General features: G+C 39.7%; 1 protein-coding gene across 2 annotated transcripts in view; it reads right to left on the reverse strand.

Moving 5' to 3' along the window:
* Pid1 (phosphotyrosine interaction domain containing 1) overlaps positions 1-10,806 on the reverse strand; it is a 303,550-nt gene extending 292,744 nt beyond the window's left edge. For both annotated transcript variants that reach the window (XM_017313047.1, XM_017313045.2), the window contains exon 1: positions 10,698-10,806. The gene's annotated coding sequence lies outside the window, so the exon portion shown is untranslated. The remainder of the gene's footprint in view (positions 1-10,697) is intronic.
* Positions 10,807-22,639: the final 11,833 nt, after the last annotated feature.

A 22,639-nucleotide genomic window follows, 5' to 3' on the forward strand; every position in this document is an offset into this window, starting at 1 on the left:
CTCCTTCAGCAGCCTGTACCCACCAACTTTGACTCCTAAGTTCATCTCTGATATTCTCTGCATCTCTATGAGATTACATCATTCCAGGCCCATTTTATTGCATCTAACTTTATGAAATCTCACCTGGTTTCCAACTGCTCTCAAACTCTTCAAACATGTTTCCACCAATGTCAGTGTGATCTCTCTTATGATATAGGCACATGGATTATTTAACCTGCATATCTCTGAGGCCAAATCAGATGTCTAGAGACTGGTGCTGACCTCTAGGGTCTGCCTACTCTGAATCTCATTTTCCTAATTACATACCACCACTGTCCAAAGACCTATAGCTACAACGATGCCTTTCGCATGCACATACCAAGCTGCCATCTTAATTTTTCTTCCTTGGGCCAAACATCCTTTCCAAGAAGGCTAGAAAAATCTCCATCTCATTCAGAACCGTATCTAAACCTCTCTGTAAAACCTTTGGTAAAAATTAAAAGACAAGTTAAACAGTGAATTTGGCTTCCTTAGAGGTGAACAATCAGAGAAGATACAGTGAGAACTATGAGAAATGGTCTTTAAGAAAGTCATGTGCTTTCTTTGTTGCTAAAAGCACAGGAAAAAAACTTGATGACCAAAACCAAATCAGGAGAGCAAGGTACACAAATATGATCCCCATGTATACTAGTTACTTTTCTATTCCTGTGATAAAACTCCATAACCAAGGCAAGCTATAAGTGAAAGGATTTATTTGGGCTTATGGTCTCAGAGGAGTAAGAGTCTGTCACGGTGGGGAAGCCTGAAGCCAGCAAACATGGCAGCTAGAGCTGAAGCCGAGAGCTCATATCTTGAACCACAAGCAGGAAACAGAGAGACTGGACTAGAAATGGTAGCAGTCTTTAAACTCTCAAAACCCACTTCAAATGGTACATCTCTACCAACAAGGCCATACCTCCTAAATATTCCCAAACAGTGCTACCAACTAGGGACCAATTAAATGCCAGAGATCATGGGAAACATTCCATTTAAACCACTGCACTAAGGAATATGGAAAGTGGATTTCTATAAAAAGGCTTTTCTTTATATTTACTACACAGTAATTAGGATTAGACTCAGACTTCTTTTGTAGACAGCCAGAAAACTGGATGACATATAAGAAATAGCTGTTTCAGACATCAGACAACTGGCAACAGAGGACTGTAGTTCCCTTGAATCTTGATTGCCCTGGTTTTCTGACTAGAGAAATCCTGGCTTATATGAGAGGAGAGGCAGTTCCAAGCAAGCAGAGCACAGGGATCTAATGAGTAAAGTAGACATACATTAGGGTGTGGGGACACAGCTGGGATTTGTGGAGGAGAGAGAGGGAAAAGGAGAGAGTGTGAGCAAGATGCCATCATTAAATAACCCATGGGCCCACTGATCAGACTAATGGGTTTATCTGTAGAGTTCGTCCCAAGAATCAACAACCATTATCAGAACTATAACCCCAGTGATTTGCAGAGCACGTAAAGAACATCAATGAGACATCTGCATTCTGACCAGCCACATAGGGTACACTGTGCTAAGCATCACAATCAGATTAAGGGTATCATGACAACTAGTCATATGACATATATTATCCTAAAGCTATCCTGATAAAACATAAATTATCTTAAAATGTTTATTTTTAGTTATGTGCAAATGTGTATGTCCATGTGCAAGTGTGTCTTTACAAGTGACTTTAGCATTCACAGAGGCCAGAGGGGATGTCAGATTCCCCTAGAACTGGAGTCACAGGTCGCACATGTTAGAAATTAAACTCTAGTCTTTGCAAAAGCAAAACAAGGGTAGACAACAACTCATTTTATTTGGCATGGTAGGGTTTCATTATACAGCCCTGGCTAGCCTAGAGCTCACTCTATAGACCAGGTTGCTCTTGAATTCACATAAAACTGCTTGTCTCTGCTTCCCAAGTACTGAAATTAAAGGCATCTACCACTACCATCCAAGCCAATATTTTAAATTTCATTTTAAGCTAGTCATACTGTCATATGCCTGTAATTCCAACTATGCAGAAGGCTAAGGCCCGATCATGTGAGCTCAGAAGTTCAGGGCTAGCATGATTAAAATAGTAGGACCCTATCTTTAACTAAGGAATTAATTAAAATACTTCTGACAAATAATCTTATCTGAATCAAACCTATAAGTAATATAAACTATAACCACCAGTTAGTTATTCCAGGGAGTAATGCTGTAAAGGATTTGATAAGCTCTAGACACACAATGATGTAAAAATATTAGTCTCACTTTGAAACAAGGAAATTTAACTCATAATTAGGAAAATTACAAATAAGTTGAAATAAATTTCAATAGTAAAAAATGATAAATTAGTGGACAACCATGTTACCATGATGGTAATAAATGAGTTTAACTACTTTTTTAAAACTAAATGCATGAATATGTAACTAATAAAAGCATATTTTTTCCTCTGCCCCCAATAATACTCCACAATAACCAATACTAAAGAGTTCTGGAACGCTGTGAACTATGGGGACTACTCTCCATAATCAAGTGGGCAATAATTTATAACAATAATCTTGTTAGCTACTTCCTTAAAGGGGGCAGAGACAGAAGTAAAAAAAGAGACTGACATGATGGAGAAAAAGAGGAGACAGACAGACAGACAGACAGACAGACAGACAGACAGAGAAAGGAAGGAACTGTAGAATTGAAATCTATTGACTTTTTTTCTTTTTGTTTTTTGTTGATTTTTTTTTTTTAGTTTTTGTTTGTTTGTTTGTTTTCAGTCTTGTTTTTTTGTTTTTTTGAGACAGGGTTTCTCTGTATAGCCCTGGCTGTCCTGGATCTCACTTTGTAGACCAGGCTGGTCGTGAACTCAGAAATCCGCCTGCCTCTGCCTCCCGAGTGCTGGGATTAAAGTCGTGCGCCACCATGCCCGGCTGACTTTTTTTTTTTTTAAAGAATCCCTAATACACATGTTGACAGAGACATAACTCTAGACCCTTTGCTATGCACACTCCAGTGTAGTCTGCTTGACAGGCCGAGATGCCTGGAAGCACTCACGAGGCAAAGAGTTTCAGAGAAACTTACCTCCTGGAACCTTGGCATTCTCATAACCCGAATACTCATACTGAAAGACCCACAATGTGAGGGCTCCCCCACGTTCTGACTCAGGAGAGGCGACACCCCAAAATCACCCACAAGAAACGGGTCTTGCTGCAAATTGCAAGAGGATTTTTATTCAAGAGCGCTCTCGGGCCCATGGTCATACACCACGCAGGGGTAGAGGACCGTGGCGCGCCGAGTAGCTGGGTAAGGGGGTATTTAAAGGAAGAAACCGAAACTCAAGGAAGTGGGGAGGGCGTTGTTGGAAGATACCAAAGATACCAGTTAAGAGTCACAAGGAAGTGTAAAGTTACAAGAGTCACAAGGAATACCTGGTAATTGTTAACTCTCAAGACAGCTTCTAAGAGCCTCTAACAATAGCACATTTGCATTGCAGGTTCTGGTAATGGCCAGGGTGACTTTCTTTGAATGAGCACTCTTTGAACCCAGGAAGCGGGTGGGTAGAGGAATGTCGCTATCTCTTTTATGATTAGCATACCTTTACAAAGGCCACATTCCCAAGCCTGGGCCTAAAGGCCTAGAATTCTGTTTTTACGTTGTTATACTTTCAATACCCTATCCCCGAATTGGTCTGGTGTATGGATCCACATGCTCTCTTTTAGTATTATTTTTATTATAAGTGCCTTTTAAGATTTAATTCTGACATAGCTAAGCCTTCATCAGTGTTCCAATGTCCCAGAAAATCCTTGAAGCCGACAAACTTGGAATTCAGTAGGAATTCAGTAAGAAGGTTATCTATTCAGTAACATTCAAATTTACTTCTAGTAGAGACTGTGAAACTAATTAGGAATTTGTTACAAAGAATGGAGCCGGAATAGCTCAGGGCTGGTCTGCAGAGTGTATCCTTGGAACTGTAGCCAGTCTTACCCAAACAAGGGAATACACAATGGCCTAGCTAATAGGTAGGTTTACCATGTAAAAGCTAGGGAATCCCACTGAGACAGAAATCTTTACTACAGCCAGGTATATCAGGCTACATTGCATATTAGAAGCAAGTTGGTGAATTCTTCTGACAAATGGAGATTCTACGCAGATACTTAAAAGGACAGCCAAGTTACACTCATACAAGAATTTATCAAGGCCTAGGAAATGGGGGGTTGTGGTATTGCATTATTCATGAGAAGGTCTGCTAGAGCAGAACCCCCTGGTGCTAGCTTTCACAAGGTTCAAAGGAGTTGCACCAATTGTGACTAGGGTGTGAAATCCTTAGCTGTCATTAGCTGACCCTAGGCAGGGCAGTTTTATCTTTACTGTAAATATTTCCTGGTTCCTGTAAGTACTTTTGAAGTCATTCCTTTGTTTTGTGTCAGGTAACTTCAATGTACTTTGCCTGCCCCGTGACATCCTACCCCCTTTATTTTCTGTATTATATAAGACTGGTGTTCACTTTGTGACAATACATTCAGATTCTACACAACCTCTTGTGTTGATTTTGTCTGTCATTCGCCGACTCCTTGTCCACCTTTAACCAGAGAGCCGTTCTACGCAGACAGGGACCAAAAAGGGTCTACAGCAACCCTCGGTGAAAATAATTCCTCTTAGGATGTCCTCACAAAATGCTCAGGTTCTAGAGCAATAAAAAAAGTCTTAACTGTGCTTGCCTTCTTAGCATTCTTTAGGAAACATCCAAAAGTGGAATTACTGTATGTGAGCAAACTTAATCTTAGAAGAAATTGCCACATAGTTTTCCAGAGAGGCTGGATAAGGATATGTTTAAGAAACTCACCAGAATTTTAGTTTGTGTACATTTGTGCCAAAATGTAGTATTGTCCTGACTTTTAAATTGTAGCCTTTCTCTTTGGATGTCCCACTATGGCATGCTATTATTTTAATGTGAAGATTGTTTTTGAGAATCTTTTCCTGTGTTTCTTGGCTATTTTCTGGTATTCTTTTGTGAAGGGTATAAGATTTTTACCTTTGACAAAATTGAGTTTTCCTTTTATTGTTCATTTGTATGAGTTATCTGTCTTACCCATACTTTTAATGAGCTGCCTACAAATCAAGATTTTTATCACCCCTGCTTAGGCTTAGGGAAACATATCTTTAATTTAGGGTAAGGGATGTTACACAAGCAGAGGTGGACAGATGCTTGGGATGAGGTATGAGGGAGGGGCACAGCCCTTCTATGTGTGAGCCTTTTTTTCTGCAACCTTCATACATTCAACTATAATATAGCTCCCTGAGCCCTGACCTTTTGTGGTTTTATGGAAATGCTATTCTATAGCTATACTTGCTAGCAGACAGAGTGGAGTAATCTGCCAAGCTTATCTGTTCAGATTTTTCTTAGCCTCTGTTCTAGTTTTCTTTATGTTGTTTTGATAAAACACCCCGACCAAAAGCAATGTAAAGGAGGAAATGGATTGTTCAATCTACAAGAACAGACTACAGTCTGTTATTGCAGGGATGTCACAAAGACAGGAGCTAGAGACAACTGACTGCATCATGTCTACAGTCAAAAGCAGAGAAAAGCAAAGTTGCTCATGTTGCCTACTTACTTATTCTCAGCCACCTCCCTCCACTAATATACAGCCAAGACCTCTGTCCAGGAAATGGCTTCATCCACAATAAGTTGGGTCAATTAACCTTTAAGACACTTCCTCACAGACATATTACTGGCCAGACTGGTATAGGCAATCTCTCAATTAAGACTCCCTTCTCAAGTGATTTTTGTGTTAGGTTGACAGATAAAACTAAACATCACAGCCACCCTGTACACTGCTCCTTCCTCTGGGGCAAGGGTCAGGTGCACTTCTAAAATGGAGGTCTTATCATCTGAGAATGTTTTTATACCCAGGTCGGACATAGAAAAGTAGGGGATAATTAGAGTATAGTTTTAGTTTCTCTGACTTACTTTGGGGACTTCATGGCCTTCTTTGGGAAATAAAATGAAAAGGGGGAGGAAGAAGGGGAGAAATAGAGAGAGGATGGGGAGGGGAGAAAGGACAGGAACAGAGAGAGAGAAAGACACACACACAACACACTTTCTGAGACCTCCTTTTAAGGTCAAAAGCATCCAAACAGTACCCTCATCACTAAGGTTATGGGTGTAATGAGTCAGGAGCCATGGATGAGAACGAAAGCAAACCAAAAAAAGCAAAAGGAAAACATTTACCATATGACACCATGAAAACAAAGAAAAGATAATGAAGTCAATTTCTTCAGATAAAAAACACAGTCTGAAGCAAGAACCAATCTAGATGCATAAACAAAACATTAGACACATCAGCTGAGCATATTATGAACTGGAAGCCCCACTAAACAACATCCAAGATGAAGCCCAAAAGAGAAGTGAACACATAAAAGGAGACTGAGCGATCTATGAGAGCCATGGTGTAACCGAAGCCACACAAAGAAGGAAGAGAGCAGAATGTGACAAAAGTTGTTTTTGAATGGCTAATTCTTCAGAATCTTTTGATAATTATAAATGCACATGTTCAAGAAGCAGAAACAAACCAACCAGGATAAGCACAAGGAAATAGTGCAGAAGATGCATAGTCAAAGGAACCCAGTGGAAGAACAGGAGAATATCAATATTTGTGAAAGAAAAAAGATGAACTGCATCTATTTAAAATTGAAAAGAAAGGCCAGAATTTATCACTTAAACACTATAAAAGCCCAGAGTTCAGTAGAATGTCATTTCATATGCTTAAATAAAATCATGCCATTGAGCTAAAATTGTATAGACAGATAAACTATATTTCAAAAATAAAGATATTTCTCAGGAAAATAAAAATCAAAAAAGAGTACTAAAGGAAGCTCCCAGGCAAAGGGTAAAAGAAGACAACAGGTGGACACTTGGAACCATGCCTGTCTTAGTCAGGGTTTCTATTCATGCACAAACATCATGACCAAGAAGCAAGTTAGGGAGGAAAGGGATTATTCAGCTTACACTTCCACACTGCTGTTCATCACCAAAGGAAGTCAGGACTGGAACTCAAGCAGGTCAAGAAACAGGAGCTGATGCAGAAGCCATGGAGGGATGTTCCTTACTGGCTTCCTTCCCCTGCCTTGCTCAGCTTGCTTTCTTATAGAACCCAAGACTACCAGCCCAGAGATGGTACCACTCAAAAGGGGCCCTCCCCAACTTAATCACTAATTGAGAAAATGCCCCACAGCTGGATCTCATGGAGGCACTTCCCCAGCTAAAGCTCCTTTCTCAGTGATAACTCCAGCCTGTGTCAAGTTGACACATAAAACCAGCCAGTACAATTGATCCCTTGTCAACTTGACACACAAACACATCACTAGTAAGCCTCAACCCTTAGTTCTTATTCATCCCCAAGATCTTAAATAACTTTAAAAGTCCCACAGTCTTTACATATTAAAAGTTCAATCTTTTAAAAATATCCAATATCTTTTAAAATTCAAAGTACTTTAAAGGTCAAAGTCTCTTAACTATGGGCTTCACTAAAAAACTTACTTCAAGAGGGAAAAATATCAGGACACAGTCACAATCAAAAGCAAAAATCAATCTCTGACCATCCAATGTCTGGGATCCAACTCAAGATCTTCTGGGCTCCTCCAAGGGCTTGGGTCACTTCTCCAGCCATGCCCTTTGTAGCACACACATTGTCTTCTAGGTTCCAGCCACCTGTACTCCAATGCTGCTGCTGTTCTTGGTGGTCATCTCATGGTACTGGCATCTCCAAAATGCTGCTATCTTTCGATGTAACTTGGCTTCAACAATAGCCTCTCATAGGCTCTCTTCATGGTGCCAAGCCTCAACTCCTTTGCATAAACCCTTCAGTCCTGGGCCATCAATTGCAACTGAGGCTGCACCTTCACCAATGGCCTTCCATGGCCTCTCATAGTGCTGAGCCTCAACTGCTCTGCGTGACCCCTTCATGCCTTCAAAACCAGTACCACCTGGGTAACTCTTACACATTACCAGGTCCAGCCACAGCACAAGGTACAACCATGGCTATCTCTGGAACACAGCCTCTGTTCTCTCAGAAAACACTTCCCAGAAGATGTCACCTCAATGATGTTGGTCTCTTCTTAATCACCGCTAATTTCTTAGCTCCAGCTAACCAGCATCAATAGTCCCAGTAATGCAAAGGTTTTGCTTTAGTAGTTCAGGTATCTTGTTAATCACAGCTGATTCTTCAGTCCCAGCTAACCAGAACCACAGAATCTTCATAATCAAAATAGCAACCGCCCTGAAAAGAGTCTTTAATCTTCCCTCTGAAATTTCACAAGCCAGGCCTCCATCTTCTGCACTGTTCTCAACATTATCTTCCAAGCTCCTATACAACATCCCACAGAGCTCTTAATACCTAATGGATCTTCTAGCCCAAATTTCCAAAGTCCTTCCACAGTCCTCCCCAAAACATGGTCAGGTTGTCATAGGAATACCTCACTATGCTGGTACCAAATTGTCTTAGTCAGGGTTTCTATTCCTGCACAAACATCATGACCAAGAAGCACTTGGGGAGGAAAGGGTTTATTCAGTTTATTCTTCCACATTGCTGTTCATCACCAAGCAAGTCAGGACTGGAACTCAAGCAGGTCAGAAAGCAGGAGCTGATGCAGAAGCCATGGAGTGATGTTCCTTACTGGCTTCCCCTGGCTTGCTCAGCCTGCTCTCTTATAGAACCCAAGACTGCCAGCCCAGAGATGGTCCCACCCACAAGGGATCTTTCCCCCTTGATCACTAATTGAGAAAATACCCCACAGCTGGATCTCATGGAGGCATTTCCACAACTGAAGCTTTCTTTCTCCAGCCTGTGTCAAGTTGACACATAAAACCAGCCAGTACAGTGCCATAGAAGGTAGGATGTCAGAAACGAGAAACATTCAAACAACCATAAATAATGTCTTCCCATTCTAAAGTTAATCTTTAAAGGATGACCCACTACTTAAAGGCAAAAAATAAAGTTATTAAAACTGTAAGTTCAAACACATGACAGAACTAAAATGTATGTCAACCACAGTTGAAACTGGAACATAGCATAAGTCACCTCTGTGATATGAAATGACCCAAAACATTTGAAGGCAGTACGAGTTGAAAAGAACACTTGGTGTAACTTAAAAAGCACATATAGACTACCAATGGAATGCTATAAATAACCAACCAAAAAGAAAGGAAGAAGAAAAAAGCATCAAGTCATAGAATATAGAATATAGAATATAGAATGTAGAATGTAGAATGTAGAATGTAGAATGTAGAATGTAGAATATAGAATGTAGAATGTAGAATGTAGAATGTAGAATGTAGAATGTGGAATGTAGAATATAGAATAAGCCTAGTTATGATTACATTAAATGTGAAGCATTCCAACTAAATGGGAAATTGTTCTATTAACTATAAACAAAACACCCACTCAGATACTGTCTAAGCATTCACTTAAAAAAATAGTTAATAAGTAAGATGGTAGAAATATGTATAGCATAAGCACTTATGGGCTAGGTATTTGTCTCCTCCCAAATGCACTTATTAGTATCCTAACTCCCAAAGTGATGGTGTGAGGTGAGTTTCAAGAGGCAACTAGAGTATGAAAGTAGAGTCCTGATAAGTAAGTGAAATGTCCTTATAAACATAGCTTGAGAGAGTTCCCTCTCTTCCCCCACCACACCGAGATTACCGTGAAAAGCTCTTAGTGCTGGGAATAGACCCTCTACACAAACCAGGACACTCAACTTCTGCCTCCTAAGGGATAAGAAATGAGTTTCTGTTGATTATACATCTCTCCATCCATGGCCCTTTACCACAGCATCCTTAACAGACTGAAACTAGGATAAGGAGAGTTGTGGTGTCTCTATTCATAATGGGTACAGAAGGGTTTATTTGGTAAAACCATCCTGAAGCAAGAATGACTTCTATAGCATTTAGCAGAACCAAGTCATCCAGCAGGCACCTCAGCCCTAACCTCAATCAGATCTAACTAGAGAGGCTCACTGTCAATGAAGAAAATAACTGGCCTAAAAGCATAAGTGCACAAATCCACTATTTTATGTGTAGATATTTAACCCTGTCCTCTCAGTATCTTCAAGAACAGAGGCCAGACACCACTAAATGAAATCTGTGTCAAGCAGCTTAGCCTGCTGACATGTGTAGACCACTTGACCAGACAACAGCAAAATGCATGTTCTTTTAATAAGTGCCGGTGAAAAATTTACCAATAGTAGAGACTATGAGGAAACATCTGATATTTTTAATTACATAAATTACATTTAGAAGAAATAAAGTCCTAAAGATTATATCATCTGTTCACCAATAAATAAAATTAATATTCAAAGAGAAAAATAATTCTAAAAAACTAATTTCAAATTATATAAAAATTAAACAGGCCTGGAAACAAAGAAAGAAAAACCTGAACAAGGATATTCTTAATTAATAAAGCCAAAACTATTAAATATATGGAATTCAATGGAAATGCGACATTTATTGCAGCCTTAAATGTTTAACTGGAATGGAACAAAAATCCTATACATTATGATATTTAAGACAGATATCTTATACATTAAAATAACAAGTATAAATAAGACATAATAAAAATTTCAAAATCAATGAAATAGAAATAAACAAATAAGAATATTAGGGCTAATAAAATGCACAAAAATAGCTCAAAGATTGGGGATATACTTACTGTGCACTGGAGTTAACAGGAATTCATATTCATATGCAGATTGTTTGACTTGATCTCCAGGGTTTCTGGATCGCCAGGTCCAAAGTGGGGTCTGCTGATTCTCATTTCTAATAAGCCATATGATTATAAGGCCTCTGTAAATTGTATTTTAAGAATCAGAAAGCTAAACTAATCATGAAAATGGCCAATATGAGGAATAAAAATGAGACTATCTCTTAAGTCTTATAAATATTAAAAAGAAGGAATGTTCACCATTATGTTTTGAATCTGTTATGTCCTCCACAATCTAATGTGGATATGTGTGACTATCTTATCCTCAGATAGTGGCGCTATGTGGAGACACTGAGCAACCTTTGGAACCTAGAGCCTGGATGTCTGAATAGGCCAGAAAGGGAACCATGAAGGTTATAACCAAGATTTGCTTTGCTTTCCTTCTGCTTCTTGACTTTCTGAGATGTTCCTCTTCCATGGACTCTCACATCTACCCAAAGCCCCTCACTGGTGATCCCTTCCTCCCATGATGCACTGGAACAGTTCAGTCCTTGTCTGTCTCTGGTATTAGGTCACAGTGGTGAGAAAAGTAGCTAGCACAATAGTGGAGGAAGGAAAATTCATTAAAGGAGACTAACATCCTCTGGCACCAAACCTAGAGAAACACATTATAAGAAAATAGCAAGGAACAGAGATGGCTCAGTAGTCAAGAGCATGTACTGCTGTTCCTGAGAATCGGGGTTTGATTCTCAGCACCCATATTAGGCAGCTCATAAAGAAAATAAAAATAAATGTTAAAATGAAAAAAACTAGGCCATCTTCCTTCTGAGCCCAACGGAGGCCGCTAAGGGCTCCAGAGTGCTCTCCATGCTGCAGGACCTCAGGATCACCTCGGGATCACGAGTGTGTGGAACGCAACATCAGCTCCAAAGAATTGCAGAGGGTCTTGTGCCAGCAGGAACAGGGACAAAGGAACCCCGCCCGACCAGAGTTTGGGATCCACTCAGGTTGGGTCCAGCCCCACTATCTTCGGCATGAACCCAGCCACGGGCATCTAGGGCACCAGAGGACTCTCCACATCGCAGGACCCCTAGCACACCCAGGACCTCCTGATCATCTGAGAGCTCGTGGGCAATAGAAGCAACAGAGCTTCTTGGTCAGGGTCCCAATGGGCCTTCATCCTCAGCCAGGAGGCAGAGCTGAGACCCAGACCCCTGGGCACATTCCTTGCCAGAGGAGAGTCAGCCTACAGGGAGAGTTCTGACCCCAGAACTCAGGAGGTGGATCAGAGCTCCACATTGCTGGACCTGCCCTGAAAGAGAAGAGCTTACCTGCAGAGAGTGCCCGGACCACTGGAACTCAGGAGAGAGTTGGACTCCCAGGAGTGCTGACAGAGGCTAAAAGAATCACAGGAGGATCAAGCTCCAACCAGAGACAGCTTGAACATTAACACCAGAGATATCCAGATGGCAAAAGGCAAACGTAAGAATCTTACTAACAGAAACCAAAAACACTGGGCATCATCAGAACCCAGTACGCCCACCACAACTAGTACTGGATACCCCAACACACCCGAAAAGCAAGACACGGATTTAAAATCATATCTCATGATGGTGATAGAAGATTTTAAGAAGGGCATTAATAACTCACTTAAAGAAATACAGGAAAACACTGCTAAACAGGTAGAAGCCCTTAAAGAGGAAGCACAAAAAATCCTCAAGTAATGACAGAATACTGCTAAACAAGTAGAAGCCCTTAAAGAGGAAACACAAAAATCCCTCAAGGAATTACAGGAGAACACTGCTAAACAGGTAGAAGTCCTTAAAGAACTGCAGGCAAACACTGCTAAACAGGTAGAAGAAACACAGAAATCCCTTAAAGGATTACAGGAAAACACAACCAAACAGGCAATGGAATTGAACAAAACCATCCAAGATCTAAAAATGGAAGTAGAAACAATGAAGAAAACCCAAAGGAAGACAACTCTGGAGATAGAAACCCTAGGAAAGAAATCAGGAACAATAGATTTGAGCATCAGCAAAAGAATACAAGAGATGGAAAAGAGAATCTTAGGTGCAGAAGATTCCGTAGGGAATATGGACACAACAATCAAAGAAAATGCAAAATGCAAAAAGATCCTAACTCAAAACATCCAGGAAATCCAGGACACAATGAGAAGACCAAACCTACAGATAATAGTAGATGAGAATGAAGATTTTCAACTTAAAGGGCCAGCAAATATCTTCAAAAAAATTATAGAAGAAAACTTCCCATACCTAAAGAAAGAGATGCCCATGAACATACAAGAAGCCTACAGAACTTCAAATAGACTGGACCAGAAAAGAAATTCCTACCGACACATAATAATCAGAACAACAAATGCACTAAATAAAGACAGAATATTAAAAGCCGTAAAGGAAAAAGGTCAAGCAACATATAAAGGCAGGCCTATTAGAATTACTCCAGACTTCTCAACAGAGACTATGAAAGCCAGAAGATCCTGGGCAGATGTTATACAGACCCTAAGAGAACACAAATGCTAGCCCAGGCTACTATACTCAGCAAAACTCTCAATTACCATAGATGGAGAAACCAAAGAATTCCATGACAAAACCAAATTCATACAATATCTTTCCACGAATCCAGCCATTCAAAGGATAATAAAGGGAAAACACCAACACAAAGATGGAAATTACACCCTAGAAATAGCAAGAAAGTAATCCTTTAACAAAACTAAAAGAAGACAGCCACAAGGACAGTTTCCTAACTTTAACAACAAAAATGACAGGAAACACCAAAAACTTTTCTTTGATTTCTCTTAGCATCAATGGACTCAATTCCCCAATAAAAAGACATAGACTAACAGACTGGCTTCACAAACAGAACCCAAAATTTTGCTGCTTACAGGAAACCCACCTCAGGGATAAAGACAGACACTACCTCAGAGTAAAAGGCTGGAAAACAATTTTCCAAGCGAATGGTCTGAATAAACAAGCTGGAGTAACCATTATAATATCGAATAAAATTGACTTCCAACCCAAAGTTATCAAAAAAGACAAGGAGGGGCACTTCATACTGATCAAAGGCAAAATCTACCAAGATGAACTCTCAATTCTGAATATCTACGCTCCAAATGCAAGAACAGCCACATTCATTAAAGAAATTTTAGTAAATCTTAAAGCACACATTGCACCTCACACAATAATAGTAGGAGACTTCAACACCCCACTCTCACCAATGGACAGATCCTGGAAACAGAAACTAAACAGAGACACATGGACACTAACAGAAGTTATGAAACAAATGGATTTAACAGGTATCTATTTTATCCTCAAACAAAATTATATACCTTCTTCTCAGCACCTCATGTTACCTCCTCCAAAACTGACCATATAATTGGTCACAAAACAGGCTTCAACAGATACAAAAATATTGAAATTATCCCATGCATCCTATCTGATCACCACGGACTAAGGCTGATCTTCAATAACAGCATAAATAATAGAAAGCCAACATTCACGTGGACACTGAACAACACTCTACTCAATGAAACCTTGGTCAAGGAAGAAATAAAGAAAGAAATTAAAGACTTTTTAGAGTTTAATGAAAATGAACCCACAACATAATCAAACTTATGGGACACAATAAAAGCAGTCCTAAGAGGAAAACTTATAGCCCTGAGTGCCTCCAAAAAGAAACTAGAGAGAGCATACACTAGCAGTCTGACAGCACACCTAGAAGCTCTAGAATGAAAGGAAGCAAATTCACCCAAAAGGAGTAGAGGTCAGGAAATAATCAAACTTAGGGCTTAAATCAACCAAGTGGAAACAAAAAGAACTATTCAAAGAATCAACCAAACGAGGAGCTGGTTCTTTGAAAAAAATCAACAAGATAGATTAACCCTTAGCCAGACTTACTAGAGGGCACAGAGACAGTATCCTAATTAACAAACTCAGAAATGAAAAAGGAGACATAACAACAGATCCTGAGGAAATCCAAAACATCATCAGATGCTACTACAAAAGGCTATACTCAACAAAACTGGAAAACCTGGATGAAATGGAAAACTTCCTAGACAGATACCAGGTACCAAAGTTAAATCAGGATCAGATTAATGATCTTAACAGTCCCATTCCCCCTAAAGAAATAGAAGCCCAGGGTTTAGTGCAGAGTTCTATCAGACCTTCAAAGAAGACCTAATTCCAACTCTACTCAAACTATTACACAAAATAGAAACAAAAGGTACTCTACCCAATTCATTCAATGAAGCCACAATTACTATGATACCTAAACCACACAAAGATCCAACAAAGAAAGAGAACTTCAGACCAATTTCCCTTATGAATATCAATGCAAAAATACTCAATAAAATCCTCGCTAACCTAATCCAAGAACACATCAAAATGATCATCCATCATGACCAAGTATGCTTCATCCCAGGGATGCAGGGATGGTTTAATATATGGAAATCCATCAACGTAATCCACTATATAAACAAACTCAAAGACAAAAATCACATGATCATCTCGTTTGATGCTGAGAAAGCATTTGACAAAATCCAACACCCCTTCATGATAAAAGTCATGGAAAGATCAGGAATTCAAGGCCCATACCTAAACATAATAAAAGCGATATACATAAACATAATAAAAGCGATATACAGCAAACCAGTAGCCAACATCAAACTAAATGGAGAGAAACCAATCACACTAAAATCAGGGACTAGAAAAGGCTGCCCACTTTCTCCCTACCTATTCAATATAGTACTTGAAGTCCTAGCCACAGCAATTTGACAACAAAAGGAGATCAAGGGGATACAAATTGGAAAGGAAGACGTAAAAATATCACTGTTTGCAGAGTATATGATAGTATAGATAAGTGACTCTAAAAATTCAACCAGAGAACTCCTAAACCTGATAAACAGCTTCAGCTAGATATAAAATTAACTCAAACAAATAAGTGGCCTTTCTCTACACAAAGGATAAATAGGCTGAGAAAGAAATTAGGGAAACAACACCCTTCACAATAGTCACAAAAAAAAATATAAAATACCTTGGTGTGACTCTAACTAAGGAAGTGAAAGATCTGTATGACAAGAACTTCAAGTCTCTGAAGAAAGAAATTGAAGAAGATCTCAGAAGATGGAAAGATCTCCCATGCCCATGGATTGGCAGGATTAATATAGTCAAAATGACTATCCTGCAGAAAGCAATCTACAGATTCATTGCAATCCCCATCAAAATTCCAACTCAATTCTTCACTGAGTTAGAAAGGGCAATTTGCAAATTCATCTGGAATAACAAAAAACCTAGGATAGCAATAACTATTTTCAACAATAAAAGAACCTCTGGGGGAATCACCATGCCTGACCTCAAACTGTACTACAGAGCAATTGTGATAAAAACTGCATGGTACTAGTACAGCGACAGACAGTTAGATCAATGGAATAGAATTGAAGACCCAGAAATGAACCCACACACCTATGGTCACTTGATTTTTGACAAGGGAACTAAAACCATCCAGTGGAAAAAAGACAGCATTTTCAACAAATGGTGCTGGCACAACTGGCAGTTATCATGTAGAAGAATGAGAATTGATCCATTATCTCCCTGAACAAAGCTCAAGTCTAAGTGGATCAAAGAACTCCACATAAAACCAGAGACACTGAAATTTATAGTGGAGAAAGTGGGGAAAATCCTCTAAGATATGGGCACAGGGGAAAAATTCCTAAACAGAACAGCAATGGCCTGTGCTTTAAGATCAAGAACCAACAAATGGGATCTCATAAAATTGCAAAGCTTCTGTAGGGCAAAAGATATTGTCAATAAGACAAAAAGGCCACCAGCAGATTGGGAAAGAATTTTTACCAATCCTAATTCTGATAGGGGACTCATATCCAATATATACAAAGAGCTCAAGAAGCTGAATTCCAGAAATTCAAATAACCCCATTAAAAAATGGGGTACAGAGCTAAACAAAGAATTCTCAACTGAGAAATACTGAAGGGCTGAGAAGCACTTGAAAAAATGTTCAACATCCTTAATCATCAGGGAAATGCAAATCAAAACAACCCTGAGATTCTACCTCACACCAGTCAGAAGGGCTAGGATCAAAAATTCAGGTGACAGCAGATGCTGGCAAGGATGTGAAGAAAGTGAAGCACTCCTCCATTGTTGGTGGGATTGCAAGCTTGTACAACCACTCTGGAAATCAGTCTGACAGTTCTTCAGAAAACTGAACATAGTACTACCACTAGATCCAGCAATACCTCTCTTATGCATATACCCAGAAGATGTTCCAACTGGTAAGAAGGACACATGCTCTACTATGTTCATAGCAGCCCTATTTATAATAGCCAGAAGCTGGAAAAAAACCCAGATGTCCCTCAACAGAGCAATGGATACAGAAAAGTGGTACATTTACACAATGGAGTATTACTCAGCTCTTAAAAACAATAAATTTATGAAATTCTTAGGCAAATGGATGGATCTGGAGGTTATCATCCTGAGTGAGGTAACCCAATCACAAAAGAACTCGCATGATATGTACTCACTAATAAGTGGATATTAGCCCAGAAACTTAGAATACCCAAGATACAATTTGCAAAACACATGAAACTCAAGAAGAAGGAAGACCAACACGTGGATACTTCATTCCTCCCTACAATACGGAATAAAATATCCATGGAAGGAGTTGCAGAGACAAAGTTTGGAGCTAAGATGAAAGGATAGACCAGCCAGAGACTGCCCCTCCTGGGGGTCCATCCCATAATCAGCCACGAAACGCATACTATTGCATACGCCAGCAAGATTTTGCTGAAGATATCCTGATATAGCTGTCTCCTGTGAGGCTTTGCCAGTGCTTGTTAAATACAGAAGTGGATGCTCAAAGTCATCAATAGGATGGAACACAGGGCCCCCAATATAGGAGCTAGAGAAAGTACCCAAGAGCTGAAGGGGTCTGCAACCCTATAGGTGGAACAACAATATGAACTAACCAGTAGCCCCAGAACTCGTGTCTCTAGCTGTATATGTAGCAGAAGATGGCCTAGTCCGCCATCATTGGAAAGAGAGGTCCCTTGGTCTTGCAAACTTTATATGCCCCAGTACAGGGGAATACCAGGGCCAAGAAGTGGGAGTTATTAAATAGGGGAGCAGGGCAGGGGGAGAGTATTGGGGACTTTTGGGATAGCATTTGAAATGTAAATTAAAAAATCTAATAAAAAATGTGGGAAAAAACTAATAGCAAACTGATATATCTCATAAATGTAACCCCCCAAATATTTACAAATCTAAAGAAATAAATCTCCAATAAAGAATAATATCTCATGATCAATTATAGTTTGTCTTCTGTAATGAAACTTTAAGGTAACTGCAGAAAATTAATCAATAAACACTCAACCTTACTTAAAAAGGAAAACATGGAAAATTACTCCCCTATATGACAGAAAAAAATTGGGCCAAATTGAACACTTATTTATGGCAAGAATATTAATAATTCTTATAAATAAGAATTAGAAAGAACTTTTCAAAATCTGATGGAATCGCCTTGGAATGTGTACAGTGAAGGTCATGGTTGATGGTAAAGTGTTGAATGTTTTTTCCTCTATTATCTGGATTATGAAGAGGATAAACACTTAGACTGTAAAACTAACACGGTCCTGTCCCATACAATTCATCAGGACACAAAAGGAGGGAAGAATAGAAGGAGAAAGTGCCCTTTATTGGTAGGTGTCATGATAGTGCTTATAGAAAATTCTTATAATAGTGAAATGTAGACCAATAAACATGTCTATCAAGTATACAACATGAAAAAATAATTTAAAAACCAATTATCTTTCCATGTAATCACTCTCTCACTGGTCACTGAAATTTGAAACATTAGCTTTTACAAAAGGATGGAATAATTACCAGAAGATTTAATAAAACATATGAAAGTAATATAATTGTAATACTGTACAATATCACCGAGAAAAATTAAAAGGTTGTATTGAAAGTCTTAATATTGGTAAGTTGTCATTTCTCTCCAAGTTGATCTTTACAGGGAAGACAAGTCCAAGCAAAATTCCAGGAGGCTTTTCTTTTTACTTTCATAGGCTGAAATGCAGCTGGCAATAAAGGGACCCAGGATTGTCAAAATACTGTTGAAAGAAAAGGGAGAAAACGGCTACCTGATTTCAGAGCAAAGCTTCCTTAATACATACACGTCATTAGGGTTAGATAAGGGGCTAGAGAGCTGGCTCGGCACTTGAGAGATAAGAGCTTTTGCTGCTCTTGTAGAAGACCAAAGTTCAGTTCTTAGCACCCATGCCAGGTCATTCACAACCATCTGTAACTCCAGCTCCAAGGGACTCTTACAGCCTCATCTGGTCTCCAGAAATGTGGCTGAGGGAATGGCTCAGTGGCTAAAGAGCTGGCTGGAGAAACCTGATGCTCTGGGTTCACCACATAAAACAGATGCAGTAGTCTATACATGCATGATCCTACCATTCTCCTGTGAGGAGATGGGAGGCAGGGGCAGGAGAGTCACTGGAAACTCATGGGACAGTGAACCTGGTCTCTGAACCTAGGGTTGTGCACTGACCTCCCTATGTGCACTGTGGCAGGTACATCCCTGCACTTACACACAGGAACACACACACAGGAACACACACACACACACCTCTAAAGATAAAAATAAAACATATTAGCTGATTTTTGACAAAAAAGCCTACTATTTAAAATTACTTAAAACTACTTAAAATTATTTTCTAGTCAAAAGTTCATTAGAGAGAGAGGGGGAGAGAGAGAGAGAAAGGGAGAGAGAGAGAGAGAGAGAGAGAGAGAGAGAGAGAGAGAGAGAGAGAGAGAGAGAGAGAGATGAACTTGAGCTCTAGCTATATTGCCTCTGCAAACATTAACCCAGCTACAGTTCTATAGACCTAACTGTAAAGGCCTGTCTATAAGAACATGTGAAGAAGATTTTTAAAAGATTTTCATGCGTTGCAAAAAAGCAGAGATTTTTTTTTAAGACAAAACTTCTAAATCATAACATGAAATTCAGAACTTGGAATATATTTTAAAATATAGACATTTAACACTCTCCAATAGAAAAGAAGACAAGAAGTGTGCTGCTGGAAATGTCTCAAAAACAGGCAAAGGATAATAGATTGATGTCTGGGATACACGAAGAACTCCTACAAGTTAACATCATAAAGATAATTCAAGTTTAAGACAGGGAAAATAAAGCTTTGATTAGACACTTAACTAAAGAATATTAACGAATGGCCAAGCTCAAATCTTTCTTCAGGTTAAAATGCTGTGTGGTAGTTTCACATCCAAACAATAATGGCTGCAATTTAGAAGCCCGAACATACTACATTTTGGTGCAGATGCATGCCAAATAAGGTTCCCCTTAGTCTCTCATTCAATCTTTTATCCAACATCTTTGGAAAAGAATTTAGTACTATTTTCTAAGGTTAAATCCTGCCATATCCAGCCATTCCATCATGGTGTGCTTGTTCAGCACTTTACTATAATATTAAGTAGTTTAAGGGAACAAACACTGCTAAATCTCATGAAGAGATTCATAATCACACAAAAAGGCCTCATCATGTGTTATCCCATGTGTGTATCATAAAATAGGCTATATCCAAGCTAGTGTGGCAGACATACAAGTCATTGAAAGCCTGGCAAGGGGGGTGAGAAGGATACAGGGGTCCTGAGAAAGACTTCTGTGGGACAGTAGCTGTGTACTCTATCCTGATAGTCTTGCTTAAGTACATGCAAACTCTTGTGAGTCTCATGATGGTATACTCTTTAAATGTGTACATCTTGCCTTGGCTGAATTGTACTGCTAATGTTGAACCTAATGAACAAATGGGTCTGACTTGGGAAAGATATTCTTGAGGGAAAATGTTTGGCAAAGTGGAGGGAGGTGGGGAATCTCTTGAGAAGAAGACCAGTGAGGAATCCCAGGATGCGAAGGCTGACAGGCTTTAAGGGCCCAGTAGTAGAATATTTTGAGTCATTTAAATGTAAAGCTCGTGTCCTTACCTCTTCATTAAGTTCCACTGTACCTACCTGAGTGCGTCACTGGTTTTCATCTGGTGAAGTAGCCACAGTTAGATTTTTCCCAGCCAGGGCCCAATTCTACCTGAAATGCTTCTCTCATACTTTTCAGACATTCCCTTCAAACCACCATCTTTTCATATAATTCCAGCTTGTGTGGGAGGTTTTTATACAATATGAATGAGCTCGGTTTCAAGAGCAGAGTGGAGCAGAGAAGAGAAGACACAGCACAACTCACTTCAGGTCACATATCCCTTAGGTTTCCAGAGTAACCATGAGCCCATGAGATACTAAAGATCAACAGAAACTTTGAACCTGGTAAGAGCTCTTGCATCTCACGAACTAAGAGGCTGGAGTCAACTTTATCTACATTTCAAGACTAGCTGGGAACGTGTTATGCATTTTCATTAACCCCAAAAGCTATGGAATCCCTTTTTTCTTAATGGTGCCTGTTCCTTGTCCAGAGGCCTGTGGTGACTCTCCAATTTGTCATTGATAGCTCTGAACTGGGAAGTGAAATGAGGTCTGATTAATCTTTATACTCCAACCCCTCCCATTACTTGACCCAGAGGCCTCCTTTATCCAATGCTTGTAGAAATGGTCTTTGGCTCTTACGAAAGCTGAGGCTCGCATAATTAACCAAGTCTTGGTCCCCTGTGCTTTCACCATGAGCCTGGTCAGAGGATTCATTTCTATGCTTCCCCCTCCTAGGTTCCCCATTTCTTTATTTGTTCACTGATAGCTGATTCTATGGTTTCACTTCCTACTTTGTTTGGCCTACTCAGAGCACTAGACTTGGAGACAGTGCCTTCTTACATTAGCTTCCATAATATTAATGGTCCTGATATGGCCAATGATAGGCTGCACAGTTGCTACATAAACACATGAAAACTTCACTGAGCTTTGCTGAGAGCCAATGTATTTTGGATGAATCTGGCTCACAAGAAAATGGAAGGAGGCTAGTGGCCCACGTTAGATAGTTAGAAGTAACTATCTGGAATCTATCTCCTATTGGCTAAAGGGCTTCGGGCAGTCACCTGTTCCCCTAGTTCTCCATCCTCTGATGGACTTAGCTTGTCTTCTAATAGTTCAGTAATCACAAGACTCTTCCTTAGAAGACTAAGACTAAATCGAACTAGATTGGATTCAGAAAGCCACAGACACCATTTCTTTCTTTTTTTATTCTTTTTTTTAAATAGGCATTTTCTTCATTTACATTTCCAATGCTATCCCAAAAGTCCCCCATACCCTCCCCCTGCTACTCCTCTACCCACCCACTCCCACTTTTTGGCCCTGGAGTTCTCCTGCACTGAGGCATATAAAGTTTGCAAGACCAATGGGCCTCTCTTTCCAATGATGGTTGACTAGGCCTTCTTCTGATACATATGCAGCTAGAGTCAAGAGCTCCGGGGTACTGGTTAGTTCATAATGTTGTTCTACCTATAGGGTTTCAGACCCCTTCAGCTCCTTGGGTACTTTCTCTAGCTCCTCCATTGGGGGCCTTGTGATCCATCCAATAGATGACTGTGAGCATCCACTTCTGTGTTTGCTAGGCCCCGGCCTAGTCTCACAAGAGACAGCTGTATCTGGGTCCTTTCAGCAAAATCTTGCTAGTGTATGCAATGGTGTCAGCGTTTAGAGGGTGATTATGGGATGGATCCCCAGGTATGGTAGTCTCTAGATGTTCCATCCTTTCGCCTCAGCTCCAAACTTTGTCTCTGTAACTCCTTCCATGGGTGTTTTGTTCCCAATTCTAAGAAGAGGCAAAGTGTCCACACTTTGGTCTTTGTTCTTCTTGAGTTTCATGTGTTTTGCAAATTCTATCTTGTATCTTGGGTATTCTAAGTTTCTGGGCTAATAACCACTTATCAGTGAGTACATATCACGTGAGTTCTTTTGTTG

Source organism: Mus musculus, chromosome 1 (assembly GCF_000001635.26).
Source record: "Mus musculus strain C57BL/6J chromosome 1, GRCm38.p6 C57BL/6J".
Taxonomy (NCBI): Eukaryota; Metazoa; Chordata; class Mammalia; order Rodentia; family Muridae; genus Mus; species Mus musculus.